This window comes from Falco biarmicus, chromosome 2 (genome assembly GCF_023638135.1).
Source record: "Falco biarmicus isolate bFalBia1 chromosome 2, bFalBia1.pri, whole genome shotgun sequence".
In the NCBI taxonomy this organism is placed as follows: Eukaryota; Metazoa; Chordata; class Aves; order Falconiformes; family Falconidae; genus Falco; species Falco biarmicus.
The window spans coordinates 84,624,009-84,646,912 of record NC_079289.1 but is presented as its reverse complement, the minus strand read 5'-3'; the positions used below and the strand labels follow the sequence as shown (position 1 = coordinate 84,646,912).

At 36.1% G+C, this 22,904-nt stretch overlaps 1 long non-coding RNA gene across 1 annotated transcript; it reads right to left on the bottom strand.

Moving 5' to 3' along the window:
- Window positions 1-2,736: 2,736 nt before the first annotated feature.
- LOC130144753 (uncharacterized) lies at window positions 2,737-6,727 on the bottom strand. Its single transcript, XR_008820232.1, has 2 exons — window positions 6,592-6,727; window positions 2,737-5,238 (listed from the first exon to the last, which is right to left on the bottom strand). It is a non-coding gene; the product is annotated as an uncharacterized LOC130144753 (long non-coding RNA).
- Between the last annotated feature and the right edge of the window lie 16,177 nt (window positions 6,728-22,904).

Below are 22,904 nucleotides of genomic sequence, written 5' to 3'. Positions count from 1 at the left end.
CACATGCACTGTAAGATCAGCCATGTTTTTTCTCTCTGTGTAACAGAATGCAGAGGAAATAACCTGAGAACTTTCTATGGAGAATCCTATGAAGATGTGCTGTGTTTCTTTGCTACATCTTAAGAAAATACCTTCATTTCAACTGCTAGCAACATCAAAAGTTTCATTTCTCAGTTGGCCCAAATCAACAAAACCAAAACTTATCTAATTTGTGAGGTACATCATGAAGCCCTTGGGCATCTCTGTCAGAAAACAAAAGGTCCATAGGGAATATTTGCATTTTAACACCTTTCTTGAGGCTTTCAAATGGAGCCATAAAGGATTTATGAAAGAATTAGGCAGCAAGTCTCCATCAATTTGCTACACTTTACATGTTCCTTGTAATTATTCATTTCTGGGTCTTAACCTTCCATAAATAATAATTACATGAAAAGGGTTAGGAGGTGGTCTTTTGGTGTTTGGTTTTGTTTGGGGTTTTTTTTTTTCCCCATGAAAATGCCTTTAAATGTTTGAGCTTTGTGCCCTGCTCTACTCATGTAACCACCTCCTGTCTAGGCAGAAATATCAATACATCCTCACTATATAAAGGCCAGGAAAGAACAGTAGAAAGGAAAAGACAAAGAGATCTGGGATTTGAGGAGGTCTCTCAGCAGATGTTCATACCAATATTTATTGTGTTTACCTAAATAAAAAAAATCCTCCCAAACACGTTTTAAAAACGATGTAGTACTTGCATAAATTTCTGCTTTCAGTGAGCTCTGTGGTATTTTCTTTGTATTTTGGATGGGTTTCTTTCTTGAAGAAAGTGTTCGGCATCAAACTCAGGATTTATGTAATTCAAAGGACAATGAAAGTAAAAATGACTAAAGAAAAATTAACTCTGGTATGTACAAAACAATTAGACATCCAAAGTTTAATGCAAAAAATATCATTAGAACCCACTACAGCAGTTTATAGACTGAGAGTAGAGCTCCAGTATAACTATATGATGCAGATATTCTCCATTGTTACTTTATAATATATGCATTTTTTTATACATTCTTTTCATTCAACTCTGGACCATGTTAATGAAACAGATATTTGGAAAAAAAAATACTCTATCATGAGTAGAAAATGTTTATCTTAGCAAATCAATTGAGTCTCAAAAAGACTCTATTTCTTTCTGTTCCTATATTTATTTTTGTATTATTGAGTCTCTTGCTTTTGAAATAATTTAATTTTGGAAACTTTACTCAAGAGAAAACAAAAAAAGATGATGTGGATAAAAATTTGGCAAAAATTACTGAGGCAATTTAGTAATCTCTGATGTTCACACAATATATGAACATTCTATTCAAGAGGATAGTAATTACCAACTTAAACATATGTTTCCAGGTGTGTTTATCTGACTGCATATGCATTCTTGTGTTTTGGAGTTCCAATTTGAATAATTGCATATGAACATTAGTTCTATTAAGTATTTTGAAGGTGAAATCTTTCCAGGAATACTGAAAAATTTAGAAGAAAATAGGAATTTTTCAAATGTAAGAAGTCCACAGATTATTAATATTTTTTGTTATTCTTCTTTTTCCTTCTAACAAAATCAATCAAATGTTTGCAGAATTTACATTCCCACAATTAGGATCTTAATTGTTGGTTATATAGACCTGGTATTTTTAAAGTGTTGACAAACGATTGACATATTACTGAAATATGGGTAAAACAACAGTCACTGGGTGGATGAATGTCAGTATAGTCTCACACATGCACACATGCTATTTTTTTTTTTTTCATCCCAGTAATACTGTATTCTTTCATAAAGAAAAAGAAATCTAGTGTCCGCCCTCTTTTTTTCCCTATTGAAGATCTCGCTGAATTTCTTTGAGGAAGGCATTTGTAAAAAATGTGTTAGAACTTTAGGTTTGGCTCAGATAGCAGAATGGGCAAAAATTAACTCTTTCAACATAAGATTCCCATAGGATGGTTCAATCTGTCCCTTTGAAAAGATCATCTTTCTTGCTTCCTCAGGTTTACTGAAGATGAGTTCCTTTTAAAACTGAAATCTTGATTTTGACCTGAAATTGTTTACTTTTTCCCTCCAACACAATCCTTGCTTTTGGTATCTTGCTTTAAGTGCTGTGACATCATACTACAGCACCTGAAAGCACGCAGCAATTTGTATAGACAGTATAGCTTTGAGGGAATATTTATAGAGCTGTCTGTGCACTGAAATCCTGCCATGGAGCAAAACAAGCTCTAGTCTTTTGGGGATCTACGTGATCAAGTAAAATGCCAACATTGACACTTGGTGTGATTAAACAGGCTACTGTATCTTTATAAATTAATTATACAGCAGTGCAGGCTGTTCTGCCAGAGAGAGGTGGCGTTAATGCTAACACCAAGACTGAGATCAGTCTCTTTTATCCTCTAAGGTTAGGTTTGTTCTACCACTGATGTCAAAGGGAGAGCTGCCACTGCCACAGAACCTCAAACTACATGAACATACCACTATTAATTTGATCACCTGTAATGTCAGTGCCTGTTGAAGTTACCTGACATTCTGCCATCCATCACAGAGAGCACCATCATCATACAGACTCTTTCTGCAGCAGAAACAATAGCAGTCATTGCAAAACTTTTCAGGAAAAGAAATTTAATGAATATTTTGTACCTGATAATGTTGACATCTATATTGATGTTTGATGGCATGTGAAATAGGGCTTTCTATATATCAAAGGAATGGAGAATGTCAAGGGATTGTCACGGCTTTTATTAGCATTAACAGGTATCTGATACTTGTTGAAGGCAGAATATAAAATTTCCATTCATTGCATGTTTATAAGAAGGAAAAAATCATCTATTGGAGGAAAAAGTTTCAGGGGAAAACGTAGGAGAGGTGAGAAATATTTTATGGCCAGAGCACAGGAACAAAGTCTGGTTTGCTTATTTTTCTGATTTACACAGCTCATAAGATCTTAGACACATTATTTCATTACCATATGCCTCTTCTCCATAAAGTATGTCCCTTTCCTATTTGTCTGTGCCTCCTTATATCTCTTCCCTATCTTGTCTGGCTGATCACTTCCAGAAGTCAAACAGCAGCCCCTTCCAACATGGATGCAGGAGGTAATTCAAGAAACCTAGAGATTTCATGTGCAGGCTCACAAGTTGCACAACAAATTGATGGCTTTTATTCACTGTCAGTAACGCCTGAGAGAATCCACAGTAGAGAAGTCACCAGGACATACACAATGGTGCCATGAACCATATGCACTCTGTAGGCTGCTCACCTGGCCTAGTATTTTTAAAGGTAAGCCCTTTTATTTATTGAAAGTCTCCTGCTACAAAAAAACATAAAGCATAAAGAAAGCATGGTGTTTGGTATGACTTGTTATATGGTGCTATCATACAGTATAAATATATATAGTTTATCTTGACAAATGTGCAGAGAACGTGTAAGCTACTCTGACAAAAGTGTCTGATTTTATCCAAGTTTTTTCAGGTGTTAACAGCACTCTTGAAATATGACATGGTGAGTCTGAAATGGAATTTGAAGTTATTCTGTTAGTTCTAATGCAAAATTATGAAAATCCTTTTTTTGAATTTTTACTGTTTAATTTTACTTACAGTCTCACTGTACTCTATCAGGTATTTTAGGTACTCTTGAGTTACTAAAACTACCATTTTAAAAATAACTTACAAAATATAGTTTTAAAACTGCCTATATGAGCAGAAAGCTTCCCAATTTAAAAGGGAAGGGAATAAAAAAAATTAATTAGATCTTAAGGTTCTTAAATGCCAGGCAATTTATGTAAGCAGGACTGAAAAGTTTTGTAAAATATTTATGTTCTGTCATTTTTTTCCCCCAGGAGACAAAAGAAACAGTATACATCTACCTCTATGCTTATCTTCAGCTATTTGGTAACCATAACTACATCCCACCATTGGCTGCTTAGTAGAAACTAAAGCTTCTATAGGACATCTGTTTTACACGCCTGTTAAACATTTATTTCTTTAAAAATATCTTCAGGAATTCCTTTATTTTTTACTTGAGAAAAAATTACTGTTGCTTTCTATTAAGAAAAAGGAAGCAATCTCCAACTTGCAATTTTTGACTTCTGCCACACCAGGAGTAAGGTTTCAGCTTAAGCCAAGCACTCTTTCTGAGAACACTTGTGTGCTCTTGCAGGCACTGAATTCTGTTAACTTCTTGGGGATGTCTGGAACACAGGGCCTAAACACTGGCTCAGACAGAGAATGGATACCTCTTCTTGTTACCATGGATTACCTCCTTCCTATTGTATCTCAGAATCACAGAATAGTTGAGGTTAGACCTCTGGAGGTCACCTGGTCCAACCTCCATGTTCAAGCAGGGACACCTGGACATCATCAGAGACATCAAGAAATCATGTACAACACGACCTTTTACATAAAGGTTCTTCCTATTTCATGAGAGACCAATGCAGTTTTAGAGTGAATACTGACATGAAATGGAGATTGTTGACATTTTTAGAGAAGCAGATAAGATCTTAAAGGGATCTAAATTTCAAGAGTGCTGACAAATCTGTGTCCTTAGTCCTAGCAGTCTCGTTTACAGCAGGTTCCCAAGGATGAATCATACTGTCTATGATAGACATTTGTGGCACTGGATCTACAGGCATCAAGCTTTTCATTTCCACATGTTCATAATTGGATCTTCCATGAAAATTGAGCTCAGACATGCCCTTGAAAATAGAATTCCTCATTTTGCATGTCTTCCTTAAAATACTCTTCATTTTGAACCAACATAAACCAGGGTTTGGTAGTTTCCAGTTTCAAGGCAACAAGAAACCTTCTGACTGATCTCTGATTTCTAATGCTTGTTCACCAGCGAAACTATACAAGTTTCTGTCTTGGTAAAAGGATTTTCTATGGAAATATCCAACTGTTTTGAAGTATATTCAAGTGACCTGTATTTAAGAAATATAATTCTGAAGTTTGCATTTAGACAAATGGAAAATAGCAGACTGTTAATTCTGTTGCATGCTGCTGTAACTGGTACTGACAGGAAACCAAGTCAGGCTGCTCACTTCTGTCTTCATGTAGTCTCAGATGCCTGCAGCACCACTTCTCATTGCATTCAGCTTCTACTTGTCTTTAACTCACCTTCTTACTCCAGAAGTCTCTTCTGTCTGTAGCATGTCTTCCTTCTTCCTCTTCCTTTGCTGCTCTAAACATGTCTGTCTCTTCTGCATTCCAGACAGGTTCTTTTTGACATACCTGTCAACCAAGAAAAACAAGCACAACCTGTGGGGATATGCTTTATGAGAAAATATGCTATCAATTAAGATAAGGATTTGTATAAAGAAGGAGTTGATAAGAAGTCTTGTCTAAATAGTTGAGGGTGAGAATGTAAAAATGACAGAAAATGTATGAAATGGCTAAGAACCATATTGGGTTACACTGAAAACTGGAAAATAAGGGATAGGAAAAATAGGAGGAAGGAGATTGTGCATAAGCGGATATTTGAGGGTGTTCATGAAAAAGCACTGCTATTGTGATAACATTGGATTAGGAGGTTTGGGGTTTTTTGAAATTTGTTTTTATATTATATATTTCAGCTCTATGGAAGAAAATGGAGAAGAGGCGGTGGTTAATATTTGTTTGCTTTATCCACAGATGTCCAAATTATATCAAGTCATCCCAAATGCAATCCAAATTTACATCAAAAATAGATAATAGCAATGGAAAATTTATTTGCTGGGATGTGTCTTCTGACATGACACTCTTTCAGTCAGGTTCTTAACTTATAGTACTATATTTAAATGCCTGTTGACTAACTAGAATGATTGTTGTGCAGCAGCTACTATTTTTATGCCTTTAAAATAATTTTCTGAAGTATGAGTTTCTCTGATTTTTGTAGTTCCTGATTGTTACTATAACAACGTGGTGATTAGTACATTTACATTAGTTTATTTAAGAAAATTTAACAACCTTGTCTTTATTCAGGTCTTCAAATCCATCACTAAGCACCAAAATAATGGTAACTTATTTTTTTCAGAATTGCTAAAAACCCACAAATCTAACTGAATTTACCAAAATTTGTAGGTGCTCAGAAAGCTTTCAGATCAGGCAACTTGTGTTTAAGAGTAAAACATAAGTTTAGGAACTTAACATTGACCACAAAAAAATCAAATACATTTTAAATGTGAGCTCTAAGAAATTAAAAATGTTCACTATTAAAGTGATACTTCATTAACAAAGAGATTAAAACCAATAGAAGTTAAACTTTCAAACAGCACTATGTTAAGTAAGCCATAAAAATACAAAGAACATTACGCTATGGAATAGGGTTTATGAATTAACATTCAGTCTTTAGTATTATGGTTTAAAATATCCTCATGTATTTTATGGATATCACCCCCTGTCCTGACCTATGGAAATTTTATTAGAAGATTCAGTCTCTACAACCTAAAGAATGCCTAAAATTTTGATTTTCATTAATTATGGTTTTAATTTCCTTCTCCTTGTAAATACCTGCAGTTTTTTCATCCCTGCCAGACAAAGAAATCACATTACTTTGACCTCACAGCACTAACTGTGCTTTGTTGTTAGATATGTGGAAACACTTACGGTCTTCCTTTCTTGTCTTTTCATTTTCCCTGGAAGTTAGCTTGCTGGCTTCCTGAAAAGATCTTAGGAACAAAACATAACAGAAGGGTTTGTTGGTGCATCCTGCTACAGAATTTCTTAAAGTGAGTGTTGCCTGCCTTTGACTTTTGCAATGTCAGTTAAGTGAACACCAAAGTCACTGTGTGCAAATCCATAGCACATTGGATGAAACAAGATTCAAAATTTTCAGAAACAGAATATCTTTGGTTTTGGTTTTGTTTTGCACCAGCCATAAAAAAATCTCTAGTCTGTCACTTCCTCAGACATCAATTCCTCAGAAACTGAGGAAATCCTCAGAGTGATTAAAACACATACTCAGGAGCGTGCAGTGAGAAACGTATTTAATGCTGTTCTGGCTTGTCATGATCTGCAGTGAAGGCCAGAGTTGCTGCAGGTTTTCACATCAAGAAATCTCCCATCAGCACTTTCAAAATTAAAATAATGTCAAATTGACAAGGTTTGTTCAGAAAATCAATACAGATGTTTTAGACATTCCTTGGTTAATACTAGTTGTCTTTTAAGCCTTTGTTTCCATCTCCCGTAAGTGTTGGTACTTCTGTATGTCCTCAAAGAAATCCAACTACAAACAATGTTTTCTGTCTTTGCTACTCTGCCACTCATGTTAAAAGCTGTTCTGTGGTTTCTAAAAATAACTGCTAAGAGGTAATAAAATTGTGTCTAATATAACTGCCATTCCATCACAAGTTTGTGAGCTTAGTGTTATTTTTACATGAAAGCCGAGCTGAGTCAGAAAGACACCAATAATGAGGGGAAGATTCTTTTTTTTGTGGCAAGATCAGTGAGAAAGCTCTCTGTTGAACACATAATGAAGTTCCTCATTAAACTCCTATTACTGCATTGCATTTTGGAAAATGGGATTTAAATAAATCTGTAGTATTTTTTAACTGTTGGAATGCTGCCAGAAAAAGGAGGTGGTAGAAGAATGAGGGGTTGAAGAGAATAACGACTCCTGGATGATTGTAAATAGAGAGCAAGCATTTCCAGATGGATTAGAGTCAAGTCTATGGCTTGATATAACCAAGATTTTTCACTAGCTGTATTAGTAGCTATTTTCCCAAGATTAGCCGTGATTTTGGATGTAAATTGAGGCATGGTGACTCACATGTCTCTTTTTGAAAATCTTTGCCTGAAAACTGTGTTTGTGCAGCACATCATAAAGATGCGCATTGTGGAAGACATTCCTCATTAGCGCTGTGACGTATACTGTAATGCAAATACATGGGACGAGAGGGGAAGTTGGTGGCAAAAGAAGGGAGGTAAAAAAAGCATGTACCATGTTTACATCGCAATTAAGTGCAACTGCTTGCAAAAATTCAGTGATAGAACATTTTGTTGCACATCCGCTTGGCTTGGTTGCCACCTTTTCCATACAGTTATACCATAGTCTAAAACAGGGCAACATTTGTTTGATTTCCTAGTGTAACTCTTTGATAAGTATTATAGTAGCATTAGGGATCACTGTAGTGTCTGTTATTTTCAGTGCCTTCCTAAACCCAAATACTACCTAAATCACCACTGATTTATGCAGAATTATGGTGCCCTTACAGAGGTACAATTATGCAGATATACAGTAAGAATCAGAAGGTTTTCACATGTAGACTGCATGTTCACACAAATATTAGATACAGTGTATCAGAGGAAATTATACAGTTCATTTTGCTTTTCATTTTTCTCATACATTATTCACAGGATTATCACTCTACCTATGATGTTTGCCACAGAAGAGATGTACAAATTCAGTGTTTAGACATAGTAAAATTAATACAGGTATTTTAAGGGTTCTAATTTTTGCTTATGATTGTCCCTGAACGAGCTTCCCTGACAGATTCATCTAATACATATACTATAGGATCACCATGATAAGGTGTAGCTGTATAGTACATAACTAAATACAGTGTGAGGGAAAGATACAGTTAATACATTGACTTAGGTAGAAACAGGTGTGTACAGACTGCTTTATGGAACTGAAACACAAACATCTTTTTAATGATTAGAGGAAATGGAAATTTCAAGAAGAAAATACATGACAGTGAAAAATAAATGAAACATCCATGAGAATTAATAATGTTTGCCTATAAAAAAAAACAGGTAAAAATACAGCACTATCTTCTCATTTTCAGTCTCATTGTGATGTTCTGTAAATTGATAAATCTAGATTGCAGTTTACCACATGCTAAAATTATGACCTTTCTTACATTTTACTCGTTTATTATATAGTCTTTTCTGCCCTTATCAGTTATATTCATATATATCCCATATATATCCAAATATATTCCATAGTTTATAAAAGAATTAAGCAAGAAATCAGCTTCTCAATTTTTTTTTTGAAGGACCTAATTATCCACCTTTGTGGTCATTAGCAGTTAGTTAATTTTCAATTGATCACCATTAACATTTTTTTGGGTATTTTCAAAATGCAAAACCTGTAAAATAAATAAAGCATTAGAACATCTGTGCGGCCTTCTCATTATACTAATCTTAAAGTAATTAAGGGGTATATTTGTTAATGTATAGTGACATTATGGTCAGTTGTTTTGCTGGGATAGTCTTATTCTTTTGCTCTGCCAGTATTAAAACTGTCTCTTAAAGCATAAAACAGACTTAGAAAATATCTTCAAAACTTAATTTTGTCATCCTGATTGGAATAGAGTGTATGTTAATATAATGCTACTTGCATCACACAGAACTCAGCAGCAGCTCTGAAAGCACTTCATACATAAGGAGATGACTGCAAGGTGATTTCCCTAAAGGCATTTAGCAAGCCCCTGACAGTACTTAGAGTTGATCCCAAGTCTGCTGAAGCACATTCCCACGCTTCCCTGACTGACTAGGAATCTTGTTTTTTTGAAGAGAAATTAAACTTGAGGGGGATATATACATTAAAACCAAATTGCAATATCCTTGCATGGTGGAAGTGACTCTTCTTTGTCAGTGAAAGTGGTTTTCTTTGCCTAAACAACAAAATAATTAAGTGGAAGCTAGACAATGTATTTTGAAGTTATTAGAAACATTGGAAGTGACTACAGACTCTTAGATATGCATGGTATGTGCACCTGACTAGAACATCTTCTGTTCATATGTTTGAAGGGAATGAGCTTGTTAATGTAATTCCCTCTTGCCTTTACCTTAAAATCTCTTTTAGAATTAGGAAACTACTGCCTCGGTGCTTGCATTTGCACTTTTAAGTCAACTCACAGGTCTCACTGGTGATTAAAACCCCAGCTTTAACATTTTATTTGCCATTTCTTGCGTTTGTTTTCCTTTCACTAATGTTTGACACAAAAAGTTCTCTATCTCCTCTATCTCCACTTTTAAATACTTATTTTTATTATCACGGTCAAGATAATTTCTTCAGATGACATACAAATTTGTAGTTTTGTACAAAGGCGGTGTCACTGCATCATTTTCCCTGCTATAAAAGACTAAATAAAATGAAAGGAAGACAACAAAATAAACCCCACCAAGCTCCTACTGTAGGCAGCTGTAGAACGAGCATTCAAATAAGTGGCCAAACATCAGTTTTCTATATTGAGGTAACCATCCATGTTTCAAAATGAAAGTATTTCAGTTAACTTTGAAAACTGTTTTGTTTTGGGTCCCTTTGATCATCTTAGTGATACAATCACTGCAACAAACGGATTGTAGACAATATATATGAGAAAGCAACACGATGTAGGTACCCAGCTATGTTCTGCATGTATCTAGAATTCCTCACCACCATGGGAATACCTGCATTACACTTTCAGCAGGACTCAAAGAGTGTGTCTGACCAAACTTGCTGAAGCATGCACTTGGGAACACGGGGACCACATGAGCATAGATGGCAGTTTATTAATCCCCCAGGAGATGAGGCAATCATCTAGACAAGGAGTGAAGGTCAACGTGAAGCAAATTATCCCATACTCAACCTTACTTTCAAAATAACTCTTTGTAAGTGATACATACATACCAAACTACTTGATCTCTTTCAAGAGTAAGAACAATAGTTAAAACTGTTATTTTAATAATGCCTGTAAGACCTAACACAAATTAAAGCGTCACAGTTCTAAGTGCTGAGTAAAACTCTAGTCTATTACTGAACTGTGTGACAAGAAACCTTGGTATCATTATCTAGAGGAAGAAATGAAACATCAAGGCTATAAACAGGACTCAAACCCAACACTTTTGCTTCTAAGGCCCAAGCTTTAGCCACAGAATTTTTTTTATTATTATTATTTCTCCAAAGCACAGTCTTTTAAAGGGTGGAGTATTGATTTCTTTGTAAATATGTATCTGTAAAATATAACTTTTTATGTTACAGATAGGATCTGTTTGGGATAGCTGTGCCGTGTCACAGTGTATTAAGTCACAAAGGGTTACTCTAAATATCTCAACTCAATCTGTCCTAAAGCAAGAGAATAATCTGAATCCCTTCAATGCAAGCACTATAAATATTTAATTACCTGCAATTCTCAGTTCACCAAGAATAAGATCTTATGAGCCATGTAGTCCCCAAATTTTACCTGTGTAATAAAATGATCTGTCAAATAGCAAGAATTCATTACCTTAACTATTGATTTGGTTCAGGTGCTGGTAAAAAGTGTTAATTTTTCATGAGACTCAGCACAGATGATAAAACAGCACAGAGTTTTCAAAGTATTGATCATCTCAAAAACTCCATGTACTGCAGCCCCATAATTAGAAGGAATGAACAAAATGTCCTATAGGCCAAAGGAATTCTCATTTCCTTCGAGATTGTTTTTTAACCTCATAACTGCCTGAAAGTCCACATCAAAAGCAGTACAGTAGTGATTGCCAGAAGGATCAACAGTGCTCTGCAATTACAACATCTGAAATGCATCAGTAATTTTTGAAAATTCTTCTGGAAATTAACATAGCTGAAATTTGTTTTTGTGGTAACTGCTGCTAAGCGTAGATGTCTTATTCCAACAACTTTGAATTGTAAAATTTTGTAAGTTAAATGCTATCCTGTATGGAAAGAATTAATCATACTACAATTCCATACTTTATACTGTATTCTGTGTTCCAGCTTACAATAAGGTAGAGTCAAATATTGTCTAAAAGTTATTTTCAGAAACAAATACACTTTTATTTATAAAAATTGATTTCTACTATAAATGTTATCTCTAAACCTTCATTTTCTGCCTAGCTCATATCCCATTTGGAAAAGCCTTAATAAAAAAAGCCCACTCTGTTTTTTCTCAAATATGCTTTCATTGTCTTAGAGAATATTCTAACAAATAAAGTTATGATCTACAATTATTTGGTAACTTAGTTGGCAGAATTAAATCTATTTCTGAAAGGTGAAAACAGCAAAGACAACTAATTGGCATTTGTAAAAATGTTTTATTAAATTTTTTAAAGGTTTCACCTTAAGAGCGATTAAAACTACTTCCTGTTCCAAAGCAACAACTTTGTGCATTCGTGTTCCCTACCAACATGCCCCTTCCTACGGAAGGAAATGCTATAACCTGCAGGATCTCTGCAGACGAAACTCCTGTTTCAAAGCATGCTGGTATAGTCCAGATTTTAGACCTTTTTTTCAGACCTGACCACAGAATTCAGGAGCTTTTAGAGCATCTGGAGGAACTTCATTTTCACACAATTTCATCCCTTAAAGAGATGACATACAGGATCATATAGAATCATTTAGGCTGGAAAAAGACCTTTAAGATCATCAAGTCCAACCACTAACCTAGATCTGCCAAGTCCACCACTTAACTATGTTCCTAAGTGTGTTATTTAAACACCTCCAGGGACGGTGATTCCACCAGCTCTCTGGGCAGCCTGTTCCAGTACTTGACAAACCCTTCAGTGAAAAATCTTTTCTTAATATCCAATCTAAACCTCCCCTGGCACTACTTGAGGCCATTTCCTCTTTTCCTATCACTTATTACATGGGAGAAGAGACTGACATCCACCTTGCTACAACTTCCTTACAGGTGGTTGTAGAGAACAGTAAGGTCTCCCCTGAGTTTCCTTTCCTCTCTGGACTAAATAACTCCTGTTCCCTCAACTGCTCCTCACAAGACTTGTGCTCCAGACCCTTCACCATCTCCGTTGCCCTTCTCTAGACATGCTTCTGCACCTCAATGGTTTCTTTGTCACTGATGGTTACATTGTGTGGACAACTTAAAAAAAAAAAAAAAAAAAAAAAAGTGATTAAATTTACCTTCCAACCACAAATAATTTTGAAATTACTTAATAACTCAGTGCTTAAAAAAACTGAAGCACAAAGAGACATCATAATGGGAATCTCGAATAGGAACCCAGAATAGAACTTAAAATTGTTTTCACTGACTGTGGCTTTATAGAAAGGCAATATTTCCTTCCTCCTAAAATGTCAACATATTAATTACAGAAGAGATACATTTTGGGAGTATTTATGCAGATTACTACATATAAGTTCTATTTCATGAGACCAGCATTCATAACCATATTTCTTCATTAAAAGACATTTTGAAAATTTATTTACTTTCAAAGTAAAAACTCTGATGGAGATGTATTATTGAGAAGATGCTCCTGAAACACATTTCATTTATTCATTCAGTAAGGAGAATGACAACAGAGATACAAGAAACCAAGAAACTTGGCTACCCTTAAAAAAAAAGAAAAAAAAAAAAAAAAAGCAAATTTACAGGAACACAGGTTAAAAAAATAAATCTGAAAAGTTGACAAAAAGACAGACTTTCTTTAATGAATGTACTGAAAACAGCAAATGATTGCCTAGCAAACTCTTGCTGTTCTTGTTAAGAAAAAACTTTCAGCACAGTCCCATAGTGTAGAAAGGCTTTGTACTGTGTTTTTAGTTTCCCAGCTTGGATACCCATTTTGTTGTCTGTCATGCTATTCTACAAAACTGTACCAAGGAATCTATGCTTCCTCCTCACAAGAGACATCTCAGTGCCAGCAAGCTCTTGGGCTCTAGCAATGTTGCCATTCCAAAGAAGTTGCCAGTGTTGCTAATTGAACTATCGCCTCTCCTGCTGTTCAGATTGTTTTATCCTGTCCCTAAAAGCAGTGGGACATGTTCTTCTTATACAATGTAACTATGAAGAATTACTCTTCAAATCAACAGAGAGAAGCTAGCAATGAATTGGAAGCTATTCACTAACAATGGATAAAACTTGTTAAAGTAGAACAGCGAAGAGCATTCAATGTTTTAACTGAAGAGTGCAGATTCTATTCACTGTAGTGTGTTTGCGTTTGGCCTGCTTTATACAGGCAAAGAACTGAAGAAAAACTGCCTTTTTTTCCTGGTGTATTTGCAATAGTTTATTCCTAAGTGAATAATGAGTGCTGCAGCTTCCCCTTAAAAAAACTCAACTTGTTCTGCCAACCCACCCTTGCCCCATTATTCTACGCTGTCAAACATCACTTTCATGCACTCTATGGAAAAGATGAGACCTCTTTTTTATAACTGTTCTCTTCTCAGTTCCAACCACAAGCTGTCTGGCAGCATGGTGTTTTAAAGATGTCACTTCTCCACTGCCTTCCTGAGCTGTAACTTCAGGCAACTAACCAAACCAGACCTGAGGGACAGAACTAAAATTGCACCCCAAGTGAAGAGGGGTCAGATATTGAATGTGGGATGGTGCACAAAGTCCCATCAAGGCTCAAGGCTTGATTTTGTAACACACTTTTAGCAGCTGTCAGACAGCAGATCAAGCCTTTCACACTGTAACTGGAATAGACATCCCAAAATACATTAAATACATAAATATTTGTTAGCTCCGTTAATGGAAGTGCCTTGACTACCATAACGTGGAATCATCTTAAAATATCAGAGGAAACTCTCCTGACAGTATGTTTAAAGTAGTTTGTTGTTTTCTGTTTGAATAAGAGTTCTAGGAGGATGGTTCCTGGCTGAAATATTTTGCTGGAATATCAGGCATCACATTATGGTATATTTAATTATCTCTTACATCCCTTAACCATTTATAGAATTGCACAAGGGAAGATGGTGCATATCTATAAATATCCATATCTATCTTTTTCTCTATCTTTATATCCATTGATGTCTGTCTATCTTATCATAAAGTAGCTCAATAGATCACTTATCTAAGGATATCTGTATGACTACCTGACTATTTGAGCTGTGAATCAAGGACAAATTCTGAGCTCAACTGAACTGAATAATGTCTGAAAGCAAGCTGAACAGAATGCTGAAACAGCAATTGAAACTGAATAATAGTGAGGCTGGGGTGGTGCATGGGAAAGAGGCCACCATTTGGGGAGCTGTCACTATGCAGAGAGAGTTACTGAAAGAGAATCTCTGCCTTCTACTCTTGTGTGGAAAAGTTTACACAGAGCCATTCAAGGTGAGCACGTAGGGCTTGTAAACCTAGGTTCAGTGTAGAGGAGTGAATCATTTGCTACTTGCTGAGTAATAGGTGGTCCGCTTATAAAAGCAGGGCTAGACTAGGAATGTGTCTTTTCCCTAGGAATAGAGGTAAGACAAAATCTTATCAAACTTGGCCTTTCTTAGACCAATAACGGCAAAGGGCATGACTGCAAAGAAACCGTCTTCTGGGTTTCTTGCCAACCTTCATTCACTGTTTGGCCCTTTCTGTCCAAAGAGACAAAGTCCCTTTCCTTCCCTTTATGAAGTATAACTTACCAAGAAAAAGTAATTTAAATTATTTTAAATGTGAGTTTACTGGACAGTAGTTGGCTTAGGAGTTGGTATTTTGCCAGCAATACTCACCAAGCCTGACTTTCTGACAGGGGAAGAAAAAATGGTGCTCACTGAAGCAAAACCTCCCAAAGTGTATGTTTATGGGGAAGGTGACCAGAAAGAACTTCTGCGAGCATTTAGTATTGCAGAATATTCAAGAATTAAATGTAATCCAGATTATTACATTCATCTGATTGCCCCATGTTTTGCACTGCTGTTTGACTAGCAAGTGATAGTTTAAAGCATGATTCAGTCAAATCCCTGTGGATGAAAACTGCAGGATGCAGCACTAATGAAAACCACTAAAGAAATCTTAACTCCTTGAGCTGAAGCACGAAACACTGTGTATAAAATGACAACCTAAAAATGAGAGAAATAAAAAATACTCCCAAATAGCATAATCACAGCAATAAAACCAACATACTAACATGAAATCACCATTTAATTCATCCATCCATCACTGAACAAACATTATAGGTATCAGCTTAAGGTCTGTAGTATGCTAAAAGCATCACCTATGTCAATGTGCTTCTAGCCAAAAGGTACAGGGAATAAATATCTAGATTTAGATATTGGTAATCTGTATTCTGACAAAACAAGAAGTCTCTGGGAACCCTTCATCAGTTCAAATATAGTACGGACAAAATTTTCGTCTGTATTTCCTATAAGCATCTTTACCTGGAAGATTCCTTATGCTTGGATGTGAAGTGTGTTAGCTAAGAGACCAGCTGAAAGTCATTCAAAACTTCAAAAGGAAAATTTCCAGAGCAAGGCTTGAAAATAATTTCTTTTTGAAAGCATTATTAAGGACAGTATGAAAACAGGCACTTAAAAGGTATAGTCGGCAAGATGACATGATATAGTGCTAGACTTGGCTAAGATAACTAGGAAAAGCGAGAAGATAAAAAATGTTCTTTGTAATGTGAGCATCTTGGACAAACATGACTAATGAGTTTGTGGACCTCCTTGTGTTTCCAAAAGGCATCACAGTGTACAAGAACTACAGTATGGCTGTCAAACAAAGTTGATATTAATCAGGCCTCAACAAATAGAAAGAAAAACCTTAATCTGCAGTTGCATATTTTCTATCTTTTGGGTAATTTTTTTTGTCTTTAATATATTAAGTATTATACAGGTATAATATAAAATAAAAACCCAAACAAACATATTTTGCTGTTAGAAGAGATAATTTAAAATCCATTTAAAGCTATTTCATCTGCAAGGTTTTCTCATTATAGCAGAGCAGACCCTAGATCTTCCAAGAGAACTTTGTACCAGTTTGAAACAAAACCAGTTTAGCTTACTTAACAGTTCTTAAACATAAAATGTTGCCTGAAATAGCTTTGGCTAAAAAATGATGTCCAGCTGTTGCAGGATCCCTGTTGCCACATAAAATAAGTACAACCACTTTGAAACATCTTTTATAATTCTGCACTGCCTGGACATAGACTGTATTTCTGTGGAACTTAAAGATATATCTCCTCTGCTATCCTGGGCATTGTGACAAAAGCAGAGAACTGGATTTTTTTTTTTGTTTTCTGCTTCCAAAACCTTAAGCTTATAGTTCTACATATTTTTTCCACTTACTATGGCATAACTACTTCTGCCAAGGTATGATCAAGATATTTCTCACCACATGTTTCTCTAACATATTCTTTGTCCAGAGATCACAGAAGGTTGATAACGATACTGAAGAAGGAGATGTGAATTCCTTGGCTAATTACAGTGAGAAAAAAAAAGAGAAATAAAAGGACAGCTTAGTAGAGCAGTTCATACATCAAAGCATAAAATTCAGTTATTTTTGTAATATTTATAATTTCTTTTATGTTATATAATAAGCTCAAATCCTACAATCCTTCGCATATTCAGAAATGCCAATACGATCTTTCTCAGAAAGAAAAAACTTGCAAACTGGTATACAAATATATGAAATTATCCATCTTTTCAGCTTTTTTGTCTACTTTTTTTAATGTGATGTCTTGTTAGTTTCACCATTTTTTTAAATGGATTATCAGAAAAAGAAATAAGTAAATTATCTAAACACATTACTTTTCAAGAAATAAACCTTGAGAGGCAGACAAATATTCTGTTATAACATAAGAACCTCCTCCCTGTTAAAACTCCTCTCACCACAAGCAACAGCTGAACTTCAAGGTCATCTCCCTCCTCCCTTCAGGAGTCTCGAGTTTCTTCCAGTTAGTAGCTTGGCAACCCTGTCTATCTTCCTTCCCCTATTTACTGACAATACAGACAGTGTTGGACAGTTAAAAAAAATAAAAACAAAAAAAACCCAAAACCAAAAAACATACACCCCAAAAACCTCTCAGAAAAACAATATTTAAAAGATACCCAGTATTTATTTTTATTTCTTGAAGTAATTTTGTATAGACATATTCCTAGATGTTTTAAAATGCCAGCTTCAGTTAGGATGAAATGCCTTTCTCTTGTTCTTCTTCTAAGTAAAAACATTTAAAATTACTGAAAGCGGGGTGGAAAAGACCCAAATGTGGTATATAGAACAAGCCCCACCAGGTAGCTTTTTTGGTCACTATGTGGTTATTAACAAGTTTCTGACATTGTCAAAAAAACCCAATTTTTTTGACACTGTCCCACATGACATCCTTCTCTCTAAACTGGTGAGACATGGATTTGACAGGTGGACCACTCTGTGGATAAGGAATTGGCTGGATGTTCACACTCAAAGAATTGTGGTTAACAGCTCAATGTTCAAGTGAAGACCGGTGACAAGTTACTTTCCTCAGGGGTCCATACTGGGACCGCTGCTGTTCAACTTACTTGTTAGTGAAAATGGACAGTGGCATTGAGTACACTCTCAGCAAATTTGCCACAAAGCTCTGTGGTGTAGTCAACGTGCTGGATGGAAGGGATGCCATCCAGAGGGACCCTGACAGGCTTGAGAGGTGGGCCTGTGAGAACCTTATGACATTCAGCAAAGCCAAGTACAAAGTCCTACATCTGGGCCAGGGCAAACCCCAGTATCGATACAGTCTGGGTGGAGAATGGATTGAGAGCAAAAAGGAGAAGGACTTGGGGGTGTTGGTTGATGAGAAGCTCAATGTGACCCAGCAATGTGCACTTGCAGCCCATAAAAGCCAAGCTTATCCTGGGTTGTGTCAAAAGAAGTGTGGCCAGGGTCGAGGGAGGGGATTCATGCCCTCTACTCCACTCTCATGAGACTCCACCTGGAGTACTGTGTTCAGCTCTGGGACCCCCAACATCAGAAGGACATGGACCTGTTCAAGAGAGTCCAGAGGAAGGCCATGAAGACAATCAGAGGGCTGGAGCACTTCTGCTATGAAGACAGGCTGAGAGAGGTGGGGTTGTTCAGCCTGGAGAAGAGAAGGCTACAGCAAGACCTTGTATTGGCTCTCCAGTACTAAAGGGGGCCTACAGGAAAAATGGGGAGGGACTCTGTTAGGGAGTGTAGTGATAGGGCAAGAGGTAACAGTTTTAAACTGAAAAGGGTAAATTTGGATTAGATATTAGGAAGAAAATCTTTACAGTGAGGGTGGTGAGACACTGGCACAGGCTGCCCAGAGCAGCTGTGGATGCCCCATCCCTGGCAGTGCTCAAGGCCAGGCTGGATGGGGCTTTGAGCAGCTTGGTCTAGTGGAAGGTGTTCCTGCCCATGGCACTGGGGGTGGAACTGGATGATCTTTAAGGTTTCTTCCAACTCAAACCATTCTATGAATCTATTCTCATAGATCTCAAAGTTAATCATGTTGCTGGGTTGCCACATTGATGACCTGTAACAGGGTGTCTTCGTGCTTTTTAGGGAGCAGTTAATCTCATTTCATGAGAAGCTGGAGAGGGACAAATTGACGAGTAATATTAGGAAAAGAAAGTCTGAGAGAGAGTGCTCAGCTGACAGCGCACATTCATGTGAGACAAACTGGCAGCAGACCAGGGGATTTTACTTACTTTGGGAAATGTAATTTGAATTAATGAACAGTGCCCTATAAGAAGGGTCAAAAAAGGAATCTGGCTATATTATTACATCATTTGAGGCTCTTAAAAATGTTAGCTGTCCTACAGATCTTCTGTATCTCCATTGTTGAGAAAACTGCAGCCTTCTTTATTTTTACTATTTATGCCTTTCTGTGTTTTTCTGTTTATGGTTTGTTGCGTTGTTATCATGGTTTGTGATGGTTTTTTTCCTTTTTTTTCTGTTTGTTTATTAAAAAGTACCCTACTTAGCTTTTATCCTTCATGCTCTGAACTTTGCATTCTGTTTTCAAGTTGTCTGCTTCCTGGCTCTGGATTACATCTGCTTTTGTTGCCATGCAATCAGCAGAAATAGGCAACTTGGACTGGTTATAGCCAGTCTGAATGTCCAGTACACAAGCTGCTTCAGCGACTGGCTACATGAAGTGGTACTGTGGAATCAGGATTATGATAGGTGACTTTCAAGGAGCAACCGATAGCTTTGCCAGCAGCTGCTGGAGCACATTACAGAGCGGTAGTTGGAACATGTCCAGGGTCATGCAGATTTATCCACTCCCACAGCATTTCTCTGCAGCTCTGCACACTACTCTCATCTTTCAGCCCTCCCTGGGAATGCTGGACTAGCTTGGGGAGGAAAGATATTAAACATATATCTAGTGCCACTATAAGTGAAAATTACGAATGTGACTGTCATTTCTTTGCAAGTTTTTTTTGTCCAGAATTTGCTAAAATTTTACAGAAAAACCAATTAAAACCTTCCTGCATTTTTACACAAAACAAGAAACACCTTTTCTGATACACAATCCATATTTGTATACATATGAGTAGATACATACACATGCTCATAAACACATATGGATATATATCACTTAGCCAGTCACTGAAACACAGCCACTTGTGTAATAGAGCACAACAGCTCTTTAACAGTGCAGAAGCACTTTGCAATGACATTTTAGAATATAAAACTAAGGCAGAAGGGGAACTGTTATGAGAGTTACAGTCAGAATGTATCCTTTTTAAGGTACAGTCAGACTTATCTAACCATCAGTTAGATCTGATGTGAAAATCAGTGAAGAATGTGAAGACTAGCATCTTTGCTCTTAGGAACAGGAGCCTGTTGAAACAGAAACACTAAAGATATTAAAACAAAATTATTTTCCACAAAACCACATTTCTCTGTATTTATTCACCTGCAAAAGTGCACTCAAAACTAAAGTAAGCCAGAACTTGAGCAAAGTTAAAGGAGTAAAAAAAGACAATCCATGGAATTGGGAGTCAGAGGGAGAAGGCAGGAAGTTCATGTATTCCACATATATCTGGAGAAGCAAAATAAAAGAGATTAATTTTCCAAACCTATACTCTGTTTTGTAATGAGTCTTTTTTTATTCAGCTATCTACAGTGACTGCAAGGCAAAAATGCAAATTTATGGCACTTTTACCTCCTACCTTGTAATTACTGGTATGCTTAAAAGAAGACAGGACCATAACTATACCTGTCCTGTATAGGATACGTATCTGTATAGGATACTTATCCTGTCCTGTTACACAAAGATACTACCTGCATCTTTGGTCTTAATCAGCAACAAACATTGATGCAGGTATTATCATGTGTAGTGCATTAATTGCAAGTCTGTTCCTCATGGATTTCTGTAGATTAAGGTGTTTCTTGTAGCTTCCCCATTTCCCCCCCATCAATTTCCATGCTCATTTTTAATGTTCTTAAAGTTTTCCCTACAACATTTTACCCTATCTTCCATTTTTATTTTTAATAAAATCAATACATAGGCAATAAAGTCAGCTGATTTCCTTAAGTGTCATTGACAAAATGAGTTTTCAAATGTGCTTTAATTAAGGGAGAGGGGTAGATCAGTACAGAAAATGCAGTCACTCTGCAAAGGCCACACAGATCCTAAGATAGTGCCACAGTCAAAGTACAAGTGAGAGGAGGGTAGGTTTGAAAAATGGTAGGGTGGGAATGGTGTAAGACAGCCACGGTGATATTGAAAGTGTTCATCTTATTAGGATTCAAGAAGGGAACAAATGAAGAATGATTTGATTATCGATGATAACTGGTATTCTGTCCTGAGCTACTGGGAGTAGTGTTTTTGCATAGGGAATCAAATCATAAAACCATGGAATAATTTAGGTTGGAAAAGACCTTTAAATTCATCAAGTCCAACTGCTAACCTAGCACTGCCAAATCCACCACTAAACCATATCCCTAAGCACAACATCTACACGTCTTTTAATTACCTCCAGGGATGGTGATTACAATGCTTCCCTGCCCACCCCACCCACCCCACCCTGAAACGAAATAAGTTGATATATTGACAAAAACATTGGCAAAATTTCACATCTCTTTTCTGCCTTGTGCAATATAAGCCATAATAATATGAACAAAAAAGGTAGAGCAAAAGAAAAATAAGCATTAGTAAACTTAGAAACAACTATATTGGATGAGACCAAAAGTCTGTGTAACTCAGTATCTTGCAGTAAGACAATAGCACGGGACCAATGTGAAGCATGCAGTAATAGGACAAAGATATAGTGGTGCATCCCGCAAATATTCTCCACAGTCTAGCTGCCATGGCTTAGAAAGTAAATGAGACAGAAGTTTACATCCATTTTTGCTTGAAATTGGAAGTGGGGTACACCAGAGGAAAACAACAGAAAATTAAAATGATAGTAAATAGAGAAATAAAGAGCCACTTTTTAATACCATTATTTTGGAGCACACATAAAAATAGTACACAATGCCTCAAGAACTATTAACTATGGTAGGAATCTTATTATCCTGCATGAAAAGATTGAACTGGCAGTTTTTTAAAATTACAGTTTTTATTTTTCTAAAGCAATGAAGGTTTTGGACAGAATTCCATGAAGAAAGGGTGATAGTATGGGATGCAGAGGGAGATGGTATGATTGTTAATAATAGAGAAATTAACTATTGAGTACGAGTTGAGGAACCATTCCTGACTGTCTACTGTCTGACTGATTGCAGGATCTTCCTATCTAGGCAACTCTGTAATAATCTGTATTTCTATCTTTCTTTTTTTTTGTATGTAGTACATTATAACCTGTTTTTATTATAACTTATCTTTTTTTTTTTTTTTTTTTCAAAAATAGTCCTTCATTGCATTCATTTGGACTATACATAGTAATAATATTATTGCCAATATAAAATATATTTACTCTGTACATGTTACATGCATACATTACTATTTAGATTATTGAAAATCCACGCAGAATATCAAATGTGTGGAATTATATGTTAAAATTATATAGTATATTTTCAATTTATGGAAATAAAATTAATCATATTTTTTCCAAAGATTAGTGTTTCATAGCCTTTTTATAGATGGGGGAATGAGCACAGAGGAAGAAAAATGTTTCTAATGTCATAGGGGATGGATTTCCTTGACTCATAGCTCCACTGGCATTCCCCTCAATCTCCCTGCGTCTCCAGCTGAATATAAATCAATGTTCAGATTTGTGAATAATTTAAGTGCATAAAACTCTATTCTTTATTGGATTTTGGCCACAAGTTGATGTATCACTTAATTCCACCTGTACTATACAAACAATAGTGTACAAAGCCTCAATGCTGTAC